Below are 14,720 nucleotides of genomic sequence, written 5' to 3' on the forward strand. Positions count from 1 at the left end.
GAGCATGCATGCGCCCACATAAGTGCATATGTGGGCGTGAGCACTCATACAGTGGAATTTTAAATCTATGTGAATGCGCCATGGGATGACAGAGCAACTTTCTTAGGCTGGAGGATGAAACCATGCTGACTCCAGCATTTCCTTAATATATTAAAAGCTTTATTTACACTTTTCAACATAGTATCATAGTAGAGTCTACAGTCAGCAGTAGTACTCCAGCTTCAGTTAGGACAGCAAAGTAATTAGGAGATGCCTTCTCCTATACCCAGACTGCTTGCTTCCAACAGTCTACTCAAGCTTTGATTAGTTCAGCAATGTATTTAGGAGTTGCCTTCTAATTGAGGGTCAGGGACCTCCTGATCCCAGCAGGGCTTTGCCTCTTAACCTGCCCAGCTGGGTGCTGCCCACAGAGCTCTTCCTGCCTAGCAGGGTCTCACCCATACAGTGCTCTCTCACTGTAGGGATTTAAAGTGGACAAGGCATGTAGTCTGTTCCCGCATAGGTTAGGGAGGGGGTAGTAAGGCACTCCTTCACATGCGCATGTACTGTTTTTAAAATAAGCTTTCTTAGCATTAGACAGATGAATCCAGAACCAGTGGGTTATGCACCTCTACCAGACTGAGTAAAGCTGACATCACAGTATCTATCTATCTCCCTGCAGTGACATCAGCTTGCAGTCTGTCTCCAGCAGATGGTGGAAATGAATCTCCCTACTGGGGGATTGCTTTAAAAAAAAAAGAAAAAAAAAAGAGATTAAAGGAGACTATGCACCGCTTTCCTGAGGTGATACCATAAGGTCCCTCCCTCGGTCTAGTGCCTTGGTCCTGTAGGCGGTTCCCAGCGTGGACTTAACTGATGGGAGATCCAGCTGAAAGGCGTGCAGGAAGCAAAGTGCGGTGGTGACAGTCTGTACTCGGTAGAGACGGGCTGACCTCTGATAAAGCAAAAAAAAGTGAGTTGTGAGGGAGAGAGAGAAGGAGAGGGTTTTTGCTCTCCACAGAGACTTACTGACCAGTGGAGAGCTCCGTAAAACATCCCGAGCCGGTGAGAATACCATTGTCACCGCACATGATGTCAAAGCGGCGTGGTCACCGCGTTTATCTCTGGAAGAGCGGCGCATCACGACTGCTGGTGCAACGCGCGCGCAGCTTGGTCCGGGTGAGTCTGGTGCCTGGGCAGTACCCTAACTTCCTTTCTTTTTCCTGTTGATGGGGAGGAAAAGAAAAGCGAAGATGTTTCCCTCCTCTCCTCTGCAGCAAAATCGCACAGGCCCAATGGACCATCATGTCTTTCGGCAGATGGATCTGCCACCCGAGGACATTTTGGGAGGAAATTCATTATCCTCCCTTAGTCCAGGCGAAGGACCGTCGTTTCCGCCACAGCCAAGCAGTAGTCCATCAACTGGAGTGGCAAAAGAAACTGTAGGAGTGGTGCAACGGGACTTAAGCTTGGTAAAACAAGCAGAATCTCCTAGGACTGGTAATGTTGTTTCTCAACTAAATGATAGATCTAGTATACCTCCGGTTCTTATAGGAAGTAATATTAACCCTGGGGTTAACCCAGGTAATGTTACATTATTAGATTTATGGCAAACGATTTCAAGGCTTGATGACAATATAACTGAGGAATAGTACTTTGTCGACTGTAATAAATGCTAATAATTACTATAGTTGAACAAGCAAAGAAAATTGATAATTGTGAAAAGGTGGTATCTGCTCTGAATACAAAAGTTCAATTAATTCAAAATTCTGAATACGTGTTTATGCGAGAATTTCCTTATGCATAGTAATACTGAGTACATGGAGAATTTATTAAGATCTAAAAATTTGACAATTTTCCTTTAACACGGTTGCTGTCTCCCATGGAGATGTTTAAATATTTTTTGAGATATTAAGTTATGAAGAGTCAGATTTTCCTAGATTGTCGAAGATATATTATTTTCCTAAAAAACTTGTGAGAAGTTGAACAACCAAATGAAAATGTAGGATTGCCTAGCCCCTAGGTATTACAACCTACTTAGAAGAATCTATTGATTTAATAGATTTCAGGGCAACCCTATTTGTGTCCTTTGCAGAACAAGACAAGGGTGTACTGTTTAAAAAGTTTTTTAGGAATAGAGATGTTCCTTTTTGTGGAGATAGTCCAAATTTTCCCTGATGTCGCATATGCCACTCAGGCAAGAAGGAAATATTTTTTATCTTTAAAATGTTGGGTAGTGGCACTGGGGGTGACATTTTTTCCTTAAATTTACATGCTCATGTTTTATTACCTATCAGGAAAAAAATTAGGATTTAATGATGCTACATATCTAGAAACATTTCTGAATGATAAAACTCAAGCCACGAACTTAGAGACTGACATTCATTAAAAAAAGATAGCTCCTTTCTCCTTTATATGTGGATCATTAGAACTCGGGTGTTAATGAGTTCTAATAATTTATATATAAATGTATATTTAATCATATATCTTTCTTTTGTTCCCCCAATTATGGATATGTTAAACAATGAACTATATTTGTATTGGAATTGTTATGATGACTATACATTGACACATTTCTTAAGTATTCATGATGTATCATTTAAGAAAATAAAAGTATAAATTAAAAAAAAATTTGGGTTGTTTGTAGTAATTCCTCTGATTTCCTAAATGCCTTACTCTCTGTGCTGCTTGTCATATTCAGGCATCTCAGCCTGGTGTTCCCTCTAACTTGTCAGTGCTGCTTGGAGGCTCAGGAAGAATTGCCTTCATCTGATTTTACTAAGCCCGGTTCTTCCCAGCTTCATGAAGGCCTGTGTCAGAAGAGGGTGCCTGACTCTGGAACTCCCTTAACTAGTTCATCAGTGGGGGAAGGTAGTTCATTGGGCACAGGACAGGTGCCTTCTGGTTTTGGCATGGATAAGAACATAAGAAGTTGCCATACTGGGTCAGACCAACGGTTCATCAAGCCCAGTATCCTGTTTCCAAAAGTGGCCAATCCAAGTCACAAGTACTTGGCAAGTACTCAAACAAATCTCAAGCCACTATTGCTTGTTAATTGATAGAAGTTTATCGATTTTTCCTATAGGAACTTATCCAAACCCTTTTTAAACCCAGTTACACTAACTGCTGTAACCACATCCTCTGGCACTGAATTCCAGAGCCTATGTACTGAGTGTGAGAATTTTCTTTGATTTGTTTTAAATGAGCTACTTGCTAACTTCATGGAGTGCCCCCTAGTCTTTCTATTATGAGAGAGTAAATAATTGATTTACATTAACTTTTTCAAGTCCTTTTCATGATTTTGTAGTCCTCTATCATATCCCTTCTCAGTCGTCTCTTCTCCAAACGGATCAGCCCTAACTTCCTTAGCCTTACCTCATAGGGCAGCTGTTCCATGCCACTTACCATTTTGGTTGTCCTTCTCTGCACTTGTGCAACTATCTTTTTTTGAGATGTGGTGACCAGAATTGCACACAGTATTCAAGATGCTGTCTTACCATGGATTGATACAGAGGCATTATGACATTGTTTTATTTGCAATTCTCTTCTTAATTCCTAACATTGTTTGTTTGCTTTTTTGATCACCATCGTATACTGATCCTTCTGCCTTTTCTTGGGTGGGATTTTTTCTAGGATTGCAGTCCCTTTTTTTTCCTCCTGCAGCCCTCTGTCCCGACCAATTTTTGCCTGGTCAGAGGCGCAGGTAGTGACTTCTCGCACGCCTGGTGCTACGTTTATGCGTCAAAGTACACCTAGATCGGCAGCCGGCCTTACTGATGGGGACCCGGATGGCATGGATGATGGAATTCGATCCTACTCCCTGGAGGATGGGGAAATATCTCCGGGATTGGAACTGTATAGGACTGTTGCGGTTCTTTCATAGAGACGAGTTACATTGAAGATGCTGGGAGTCCCTGGGGCTGAGTCCATGACTGAGCCCAAGAAATATCCCATTTTTTATTTCTTTGCATAAAGCCTCTTGTGTTTTCCCTGTTATGGCGGCCATTCAAGAATTGATTTATTTTGCATGGGGTACCCCAAAGCTAATTTCAAAAGGGGGGGCGAGTCTTGGAAGAACTGTACCCCCTGGATCCAGCAGCGAGAGAGCTATTACTTTTTCTATAAGTGGATGCACTTGTGTGCACAGTCACCAAGTGGATGACTATCCCCGTAGAGGGAGGAATGGCCTTGAAGGATGTGCTCTGTTTTGGGCGCACAAACTTTTTTTTTTTTATGCGCTTTGCACACAGGTTGTGCATGTGCCTTGCTGCACTTTCTTCTAGGCGATATATATTATATATATATATTTTTTTTTTGGTGCATTTCACTTTTGAATGTGAGCTGTTCTGACGCACATTTACCACAGTAAAGGTGCTGGTAAACAAGCCTAAGCATCACACCATATGCCCAACAGTGTGGTCCTACCTACAGGTACTCGTTTTGATGGCAGCTAACCTGGAAGTGGTGCTATAGGCAAGGGTGCATATGCATCCTTTTCAGCGCTCTCTATCTCTTTGGAACCTGCAGTTTCAGGATTATGCAGTTTGGCTCCAGTTGCTGCTGGAAATCTGCTCCCGCCTCCAGTGGTGGTTAAGAACATGCCATACTGGGTCAGACCAAGGGTCCATCAAGCCCAGCATCCTGTTTCCAACAGTGGCCAATCCAGGCCATAAGAACCTGGCAAGTAGGAGGATCACCTGGGAGTTCCCTTGTCCTTTCTGGCCTGGTTGGTACTCCCGACAGATGCAAGTCTCCATAGTTGGGGGGGCTCACTGTCTGGAGTTACAGCCTAGGGGTGCTGGAATGCTGAAGAGTCCAATCAATCACCTGGAGGCCTAGGCAGGTACGGCTGCATTCTTGCAGTTCAGCCACAGGCTGTGGAATCAAGCAGTTTGTGTGATGTCTGACAATGCGACGGTGGCCTATATCAATCGCCAGGGAGGAACCAAGAGCCAGCAAGTGTCACAGGAAATAGACCAGCTGATGGAATGGGCAGAAGGTCATCTGCAGATCTCAGCCTCTCATATTGATTGCAGGAAAAGACAACTTTAAGATTGGACTTTCTCAGCAGGGAGAGTCTGGACCCAGGAAAGTGGGTGTTGTAAGCTGAAGAGTATCAGCTGATTGTGGATCGCTGGTGACTTCTCGAAATGCGAAGGTTCCTAGCTTCTACAGTCGCAGGAGAGATCCATGGATCCTGGGAATAGACGCTCTCATACAGGTCTGGCTGAAAGACAGATTGCTTTATACCTTTCCTCTGTGGCCCTTGCTGGACAGGATAATTTGCAAGATTGAAGGCCACAGGGAGCTAGTACTCCTGGTGACACCAGACTGGCCCAGCCATCCGTGGTAAGCAGATTTGTGACGAATCCTAGTGGAGGCCCTCTTTAGTCTTCCGCACATGGATCTGTTTCAGCAGTGACCAGTTTTTCACAAGGATCTGACTCACTTCTGTCTTAAGGTTTGGCCCTTGAGAGGGCTCAACTGTTAGTGTGGCTGTTCCTTTGCAGTGAATTCTTCTTTACTCGGTGCTTGCAAATTGTCCATTTTCTTGGCTTATGTGCGGGTTTGGAGAGTTTTGAGGTTTAGTGTGAGGAGTGTGGTGTTTTTCCTCGTTCAGTTAAGATCACTCTCATTCTGGATTTTTTGCAGGATGGATTGAATAAAAGCTTGGTCCTTACTTCCTTGAAGGTGCAGGTTTTGGCTCTTGCCTGTTTGAGGATTGGTGAGTGGCGTTTCCTTGTTTCATCCTGATGTGGCCCATTTTTTGAAGGGAGTGAAGCACTTTAGGCCTCTCTTGATGTTACCGGTTCCATTGTGGAGTCTTAATTTTGGTGCTGGACTTTTTTGGTGGGCCCTGTGTTCCAACCACTGTGTAGCCTTTGCTCATTTGTTGACTTTGAATACTGTGTTCCTGGTGGCTGCATGTTCTGCACATCGGATTTCTGCACTGCTGGCATTGTCTTGACAGGAGCCGTTCCTTCAGGTGACTCCAGGGGTGTTGCAGCTGTGTACTGTTCTACCCTTCTTGCCCAAGGTAGTCTCAGACTTTCATTTGAATCAGTCCATCTCCTTGCCATCCCTGGATAAGATCAGGGATGCAGAGGAATTTCACCTTTTGTGCTCTTTGGATGTTAAGCATCTTGTCTTACGGTTTCTGGAGGTCTGAGTCTTTTCAAAAGACTGATCACCTATTTGTTCTACCTGACGGGAGTAAACAGGGTGCTTTGGCTTCACAGGCTACCTTAGCTTGTTGGATTAAGGAGGTGGTCGTGGATGCTGGAAAGCTGTTGCCAACTCAGGTTAGGGCTCATGCCACTAGGGCTCAGGCAGTGTCAGGGGCAGAGGTTAGTCTGTCTCCTGACAATATCTGCTGAGCTGCGATGTGGTCCCCTTTAAACACTTTTCCTGGGATTTATCATCAAGCTATGCAGACCTGGGAGGATGCAGCCTTTGCATGTGCAGACTGCGGCCAGCCTCCCACTCTGTTGGGGAGTAGCTTTGGTACATCCCGCTGGTCCTGAGTCTGTCTACATACTTGGAAATGGAGAAATCACTTACCTGATAGTTTTGTTTTCTTTAGTGTAGACAGATGGACTCAGCTTCCCGCCCTCTGCTGCCGCATAAGTGTCAATGGTCCTCTTGTGGGGCTCGGGGTCCCAAGGGTTTACTGGTAAGGGTTCATCCAGTTCCTAGCTTGGGGTACCTAGAATCTTATGCGAGTTCACTGTTTATGGCTTGAGTACAGTTCTGTTTACCAGTTTTTAATCAAGATTTTTGCTAGTCTGTCCATAGTTGCTTTTGAAGGAAATACTGGCAGGCTGGGGTCGCTGCAGGGTTATGTATACTGGGACGTCAGCTTGCTCAGTCTTCATCTGCTGACAGGAGAGCATAAACCCACTGGTCCTGAGTCCATCTGTCTACACTAAGGAAAACTAAATTCAGGTAAGTAATTTTTCCATTAAACAAGATCGAGAAAACGTTTGATAGCAAGAGCATCTGTAAGATTTTCTCCGTTTCATGCAGAGCTTTATTTCATTGAAGTTACAGTAGGGGAATCGGAAATAGATGCCTTTTTAGAGCACATTCTGCTGCCTTGTCTGCCGGAAGAGGCTCTAAGTGTCCTTAATCGTGAAATCTGGGGTGAGAAAGTAATATAGGTGAACAAGGGTTTAAAGTTGGGTAAGGCCCCCAGACTGGATGTCTTTATGGCCAGGTTTTACAAAACCTTTGTCTATTCTAGTGGGCTCTATGGTGACTGTTTAATTGCCAGTGGTCAGATGGGATACTGACACAGTGTGAGTCTAGCGGGCATCACAGTCCTGGCAAAGGGGGAATAGGATGCTGTCTTAAGATTCTGCTGTCTGAATTAGCTAGTATTATCCTGCTTACTGATTAGTCATCAATAGTTTTAAAGTGATCTAGGTTTTTGATTCGATCTTAATTACTTTTAGATTTTAAGTACTATTCTATGAAGTACTTTTAGGATTATTTAAGATGTGTTTTTAGTTTATTATGATGTATTTTAAATGTATTTTAGGTTTAATGTATGATATATTTAGCTGCATGTTTTATTTTTGTTGTGAACTGTTACGATGGGTCCCTAGTGACGGTATATAAAACTTAATAAATCTATTATCCAAATTACCTTAAATATTGATCTGAAAGTATTGGCTAATAGGCTGGGTTTAGTGGCACCTCTGTTAATTCATGGGGATCAATTGGGGTATGTGCCAGAGAGATTGGCTTGGGACAATGTTAGGAGGGTTCTAAACCTGATGTGCTAGGCTAGGAGGCAGCAATTTCTGGTTGTCTTAAGAGCATAAGAAATGCCATACTGGGTCAGACCAAGGGTCCATGAAGTCCAGCATCCTGTTTCCAACAGAGGCCAAACCAGGCCATAAGAACCTGGCAAGTACCCAAACTTCACGATTTGAAGCTCCAGGGAGGAAGACTCAGAACCAATGTAAAGAAGTATTTCTTCACGGAGAGGGTGGTGGATGCCTGGAATGCCCTTCCGGAAGAAGTGGTGAAGACCAGATCTGTGAAGGACTTCAAAGGGGCGTGGGATAAACACTGTGGATCCATAAAGTCTAGAGGACATGAATGAAGAGTGGGTGGCTTGCGGGAATGACGGCTACTGCCTAGAGATAATACCCTTATTCAATAAACATACATACGGTTAATGCGACTCCAACATTGCTCTAAGCTTCAACGGCAAGAGGAAACGTGGAAAAAGATTTGCATTCACATGGATGCAGCTCCATCACTGCTCTCTACATTAATGGTGGGGGTGAAAGGGAAATAGAACCAAAGGTTACTAAGAGCCAAGAGAAACAGATAAGTATGAGAGAAAAAGAAGTGTGAAGCTTGCTGGGCAGACTGGATGGGCCGATTGGTCTTCTGCCGTCATTTCTATAGAAACATAGAAACATAGAAATGACGGCAGAAGAAGACCGAATGGCCCATCCAGTCTGCCCAGCAAGCCTCACACATTTTTTCTCTCATTCTTATCTGTTACTCTTAGCTCCTTGTTCTATTCCCCTTCCACCCCCACCATTAATGTAGAGAGCAGTGATGGAGCTGCATGCAAGTGAAATATCTAGCTTGATTAGTTAGGGGTAGTAGGGGCAGTAACCGCCGCGATAAGCAAGCTACACCCATGCTTATTTGTTTTACCTAGACTATGTTGTACAGCTCTTGTTGGTTTTTTTTCTTCTCCCCTGCTGTAGAAGCAGAGAGCCATGCTGGATATGCATTGAAAGTGAAGTATCAGGCGCATTTGGTTGGGGTAGTAACCGCCGTAACAAGCCAGCTACTCCTCGCTTTGTGATTGCGAATCCTTTTTTTTCTTCACCCCTGTCGTTGAAGCTATGCAGGATATGCGTGAAGCATCAGTTTTTTGTTTTTGTTTTTGTTTTTTTTCCCCTGCCGTTGAAGCAGAGAGCTATGCTGGAAATGCGTGATGTATCAGTCTTTCTCCCATGCCGATGCAGCAGAGAACCATGCTGGATATGCATGGAAAGTGAAGTATCAGGCACATTTGGTTTGGGGTAGTAACTGCCGTAACAAGCCAGCTACTCCCCGCGTTTTGAGTGCGAACCCTTTTTCTTCTCCTTTGCCGTTGTAGCAGAGAGCTCTGCTGGATGTGTGAAGTATCAGTTATTCTTCTCCCCTGTCATTGAAGCAGAGAGCTATGCTGTATATGCATTGAAAGTGAAGTATCAGGCATATTTGGTTTGGGGTAGTAACCGCCGTAACAAGCCAGCTACTCCCCTCTTTATGAGTGCAAATCCTTTTTTCCATTACCTCTTGCTGTTGAAGCTTAGAGCGATGTAGGAGTCACAGTAAGCATGTGTATGTTTATTTAATAAGGGTATTGTGTCAATAGCCATCATTCTGGCGAGTCACCCACTCTTCATTGGTGGCCTCTTGACTTTATGGATCCGCAGTGTTTATCCCACGCCCCTTTGAAGTCTTTCACAGTTCTGGTCTTCACCACTTCCTCCGGAAGGGCATTCCAGGCATCCACCACCCTCTCCGTGAAGAAATACTTCCTGACATTGGTTCTGAATCTTCCTCCCTGGAGCCTCAAATCGTGACCCCTGGTTCTGCTGATTATTTTCCTATGGAAGAGGTTTGTCGTTGTTTTTGGATCATTAAAACCTTTCAAGTATCTGAAAGTCTGTATCATATCACCTCTGCTCCTCCTCTCCTCCAGGGTGTACATATTTAGATTCTTCAATCTCTCCTCGTACGTCATCCTATGAAGATCCTCCACCTTCCTGGTCGCCCTTCTCTGTACCGCTTCCATCTTGTCTTTGTCTTTTTGTAGATACGGTCTCCAGAACTGAACACAGTACTCCAAGTGAGGCCTCACCAAGGACCTGTACAAGGGAATAATCACTTCCCTTTTCTTACTTGATATTCCTCTCTCTATGCAGCCCAGCATTCTTCTGGCTTTTGCTATCGCCTTGTCGCATTGTTTCGCTGTCTTCACATCATTAGACACTATCACCCCAAGGTCCCTCTCCTGCTCCGTGCACATCAGCCTTTCCCCCCCCATCGAGTACAGTTCATTCGGATTTCCACTCCCCATATGCATGACTTTGCACTTCTTGGCATTGAATCTCAGCTGCCATATCTTCGACCACTCTTCCAGTTTCCTTAGATCCCGTCTCATTCTCTCCACTCCTTCCGGCGTGTCCACTCTGTTGCAGATCTTAGTGTCATCCGCAAAAAGACAAACCTTACCTTCTATCCCGTCTGCAATGTCGCTCACAAAGATATTGAACAGGACCGGTCCCAACACCGATCCTTGCGGCACACCACTTAAAACCGCTCTCTCTTCAGAGAAGGCTCCATTTACCATCACACATTGTTTTCTGTCCGTCAACCAATTTGCAATCCAGGTCACCACATCGGCACTCACTCCCAAGCTTCTCGTTTTATTTACCAGTCTCCTGTGCGGAACCGTATCAAAAGCTTTGCTGAAATCCAAGTAGATGACATCTAGTGCTCTTCCTTGATCCAATTCCTTGGTTACCCAGTCAAAAAAGTCAATCAAATTTGTCTGACAGGATCTTCCCCTGGTGAATCCATGCTGCCTCTGGTCCATCAATTCTCCAGACTGTAGATAGTTGACTATTCTCTCTTTCAGCAGTGACTCCATTACTTTTCCCACCACCGAAGTGAGGCTAACCGGTCTGTAGTTGCCTGCCTCTTCCCTGTTCCCACTCTTGTGAAGCGGGACCACCACCGCTCTTCTCCAATCACTCGGCACCACTCCCGTTTCTAGGGATCTATTGAACAGGTCACACAGCGGACCCGCCAGAACATCTCTGAGCTCCCTCAATATCCTTGGATGAATCCCATCAGGCCCCATGGCTTTGTCCACTTTCAGGTTCTTTAGTTCTTCCCACACATTTTCTACTGTAAAAGGATTTTCATCTATTCCCCTACCCTCCAGTTTCTTGTTGTTTAGAGATGGTCCTTCTCCAGGGTCTTCTTTAGTGAACACAGAGCTGAAGTATTCGTTTAATATTTCTGCCATTTCTTCGTCTCTCTCTACACATTGATCATTACCACCTTTCAATTTCACTATACCACTTTGGACCTTTCTCTTTTCGCTGATGTATCTGAAAAATGTTTTGTCACCATTTTTTATCTCCTTGGCAATCCTCTCTTCCGCTTGACTCTTTGCCAACTTGATTAATTTCTTTGTCTCCCTCAGTTGATACAAATATTCTTCTTTGTGCTCCTCCCTTTGGGATCCTTTATATTTCTTGAATGCTGTTCTTTTAGCTTTAATTTTGTCAGCCACCTCCATTGAGAACCAGATAGGTTTCAGTTTTCTTTTGCTTTTCTTTACATTTCTAACATATAGAGCAGTTGCCTTGGTGATTGCTCCTTTTAGATTGGTCCACTGCTGATCCACATCTCTCTCGTTCTCCCATCCTTTAAGTTCTTCCTCCAGGTAGTTCCCCATTTCCTCAAAGTCTGTGTTTTTGAACTGTAAAACTCGGGTCTTTGTGGTTCTTTTCCCTATTATTTTAGTGATATTAAACCATACCGTTTGATGATCACTGCTGCTGAGGTGGGCGCCCACCTGGACATCTGAGACATTATCTGCATTAGTGAGCACTAAGTCGAGTATAGCTCCTTCTCTCGTGGGTTCCAACACCATTTGTTTGAACAAAGATACTTGCATGGCATCCACTATCGCTCTACTATTTTTAGTTTCTGCAGATGGGATTTTCCAGTCTACATCTGGCATATTAAAGTCACCCACGATCACCACTTCTCCCTTCTTACCTATCTTATGGATGTCTTTAACTAGATCTCTGTCCAGCTCTTCCTTTTGGTTTGGAGGCCTGTAAACCACTCCAATATAAATGGATGCTCCGTCATCGTTTTTTAGGTCGACCCATAGAGCTTCTTCAATACCCCAACTTCCTTGAAGCTCAGTTGCTTGGATGTTGTTTCTGACATAAAGAGCCACACCTCCCCCTTTTCTATCCTCTCTGTCCTTCCTTAACAAGTTGTAGCCTGGTATTGTTGTATCCCATTCATGAGATTCTGTGAACCATGTTTCTGTGATAGCAACAATGTCCAATTCTGCCTCAGCTATTAGGGCCTGCAGATCTGGGATTTTATTTCCCAAACTATGAGCATTTGTGGTCATAGCCTTCCAGGTACTCTCTTTATGGTTATTGCATTTCCTGGACTCCTTGTGAGATATTTGTTGAGATTTGTTATTCACTTCACTATTTCTTTTTGCGGTAGTGCCACTGTTGACAGAGTTTTCCATCTCAATTAGATTTTTTTTTTGCTTATGGATCTTTAAATACTGCATGCATTGTGTTTTCTCTCTCTTTTCTGGTAATACTGCAATGCTTTTCTCAAGAACTTCTTCAGTTTTTATTTTAGAGAAGGCTTGTTGTTCTTTTTGCATTTGGTACATTGTGTGTCTCCTCATCACAGGTCTAATTCTACCAGAGCCAACTGTATTCCTGGTTTTTAAAGAATTTCCTGATGACCTGTTTGAGTGGGGCGGTATACCTGTTGGCTGCTCTTCTGTCAAGAATGGGTGACTGTGGGTCCTACCTGAGCCTAATGGATCTCCTTTTCTTGACTCCTGGTTTGTTTGTGGTATTGGGGAATTATTTTCTGAGTAATGCAATGTGGGTGTAATTCTTTTAATTGAAGCTAATTGATCTTTAATCACAGTCAGCTCCATTTTCAAGGACGAGAGTTGTGCACAAATTGGGCAAGCTCTAAGTTTCCAGATGCTTTCCCTCAGAATAAAGGCTGCACAGCAGTTACATTGGATAGTCCTCATCTTGGTAATTTGTGGCTTTATTTCCTTGACTGTAACCAATGTACTAATTTATCTTGCTGCCAATGGTAATCTAGGCAGTCTTTATGAGAAACAAGCCCCAGGGGTGGGTGGGTAGAGGGGTAGGGTGGGAGGGAGTCAAACAGTTTAGCCTGGGACAAGCTGGGTAAAGCAGGGCACTACTGGACTGTTGTCTTTGCCTTTTGGTCAATTCTTTTTTTTAAAAAAACAGTCTTTATGCCCCAGTTTTTTAGTTGTGCCAGCTAACCCCAAACTAGAGAGATTTTCCCAGTTTAAAAGCTGATAGCTTTGCAGACAGGAAATAATCAACAGAAGCTTTCTACACAAGCTTCTACACAAAATGAAACAGACTAGAAAGAAGTTAAAACACAGGCAGTAAATAATCACAGAAGCTTTCTACACAAGCTTCTACACAACTTCAGATCAATAAGCAAAAAGAAGTAAAAATAAGCAGAAAATACTTAGCCAGAATGAAGATTTTGCAATGCAGTTAAACAGTTCCACCAGAGAAATCCCTTAGCATGTGCTCAGGACAACAATGGCTAACAATGGCTCCCTTCCTTGCTCTGATTACCTTGCACAGGTCTGAGCCACACCCAATTTAGTTAGATTACGTCACTTCTGGACTGTTGTCTTTGCCTTTTGGTCAATTCTTTTTTTTAAAAAAACAGTCTTTATGCCCCAGTTTTTTAGTTGTGCCAGCTGTTAGATCAAAAGCTACTATTGCTTATTAATTACTGTAATAGCAATCTATGGATTTAACTTTTAGGAATGTATCCAAACCTTTTTTTAAACACAGTTACACTAGAAAAATAGTCCAAGTGCCTGTAACTAAAAACTCACCTGAGCTAAAAAATTCTAACTTATCCCTATCAATTAAAAAGCAGAAGGAAAATACAAACAAAAAACAAACTTTGAAATGTTTGTATGCTAATGCCAGAAGTCTAAGAAGTAAGATGGGAGAATTAGAATGTATAGCAGTGAATGATGACAAAGAATTAATTGGCATCTCAGAGACATGGTGGAAGGTGGATAACCAATGGGACAGTGCTATACCGGGGTACAAATTATATCGCAATGACAGAGAGGAGCACCCGGGAGGAGGTATGGCGCTTTATGTCCGGGATGGCATAGAGTCCAACAGGATAAACATCCTGCATGAAACTAAATACAAAATTGAATCTTTATGGGTAGAAATCCCTTGTGTGTCGGGGAAGACTATAGTGATAGGGGTATACTACCGTCCACCTGGTCAAGATGGTGAGACGGACAGTAAAATGCTAAGAGAAATTAGGGAAGCTAACCAAATTGGTAGTGCAGTAATAATGGGAGACTTCAATTACCCCAATAATGACTGGGTAAATGTATCATCGGGACACGCTAGAGAGATAACGTTCCTGGATGGAATAAATGATAGCTTTATGGAGCAATTGGTTCAGGAACAGACGAGAGGGAACAATTTTAGATCTAATTCTCAGTGGAGCACAGGACTTGGTGAGAGAGGTAATGGTGGTGGGGCCGCTTGGCAATAGTGATCATAATATGATCAAATTTAATGACTGGAAGAGGAACAGTGTGCAAATCCAAGGCTCTCGTGCTAAAGTTTCAAAAGGGAAACTTTGATAAAATGAGAAAAATTGTTAGAAAAAAACTGAAAGGAGCAGCTACAAAAGTAAAAAAAAGTCCAAGAGGCGTGGTCATTGTTAAAAAATACCATTCTAGAAGCACAGTCTAGATGTATTCCACACATTAAGAAAGGTGGAAAGAAGGCAAAACTATTACTGGCATGGTTAAAAGGGGAGGTGAAAGAAGCTATTTTAGCCAAAAGATCTTCATTCAAAAACTGGAAGAAGGATCCAACAGAAGAAAATAGGATAAAGCA

General features: G+C 43.2%; 1 protein-coding gene across 3 annotated transcripts in view; it reads left to right on the plus strand.

Annotated features, from left to right (window-relative positions):
* MELK (maternal embryonic leucine zipper kinase) overlaps positions 1–14,720 on the plus strand; it is a 265,917-nt gene that overhangs the window by 87,427 nt on the left and 163,770 nt on the right. The window lies entirely within an intron of this gene.

This window comes from Rhinatrema bivittatum, chromosome 8 (assembly GCF_901001135.1).
Source record: "Rhinatrema bivittatum chromosome 8, aRhiBiv1.1, whole genome shotgun sequence".
Lineage (NCBI taxonomy): Eukaryota > Metazoa > Chordata > Amphibia > Gymnophiona > Rhinatrematidae > Rhinatrema > Rhinatrema bivittatum.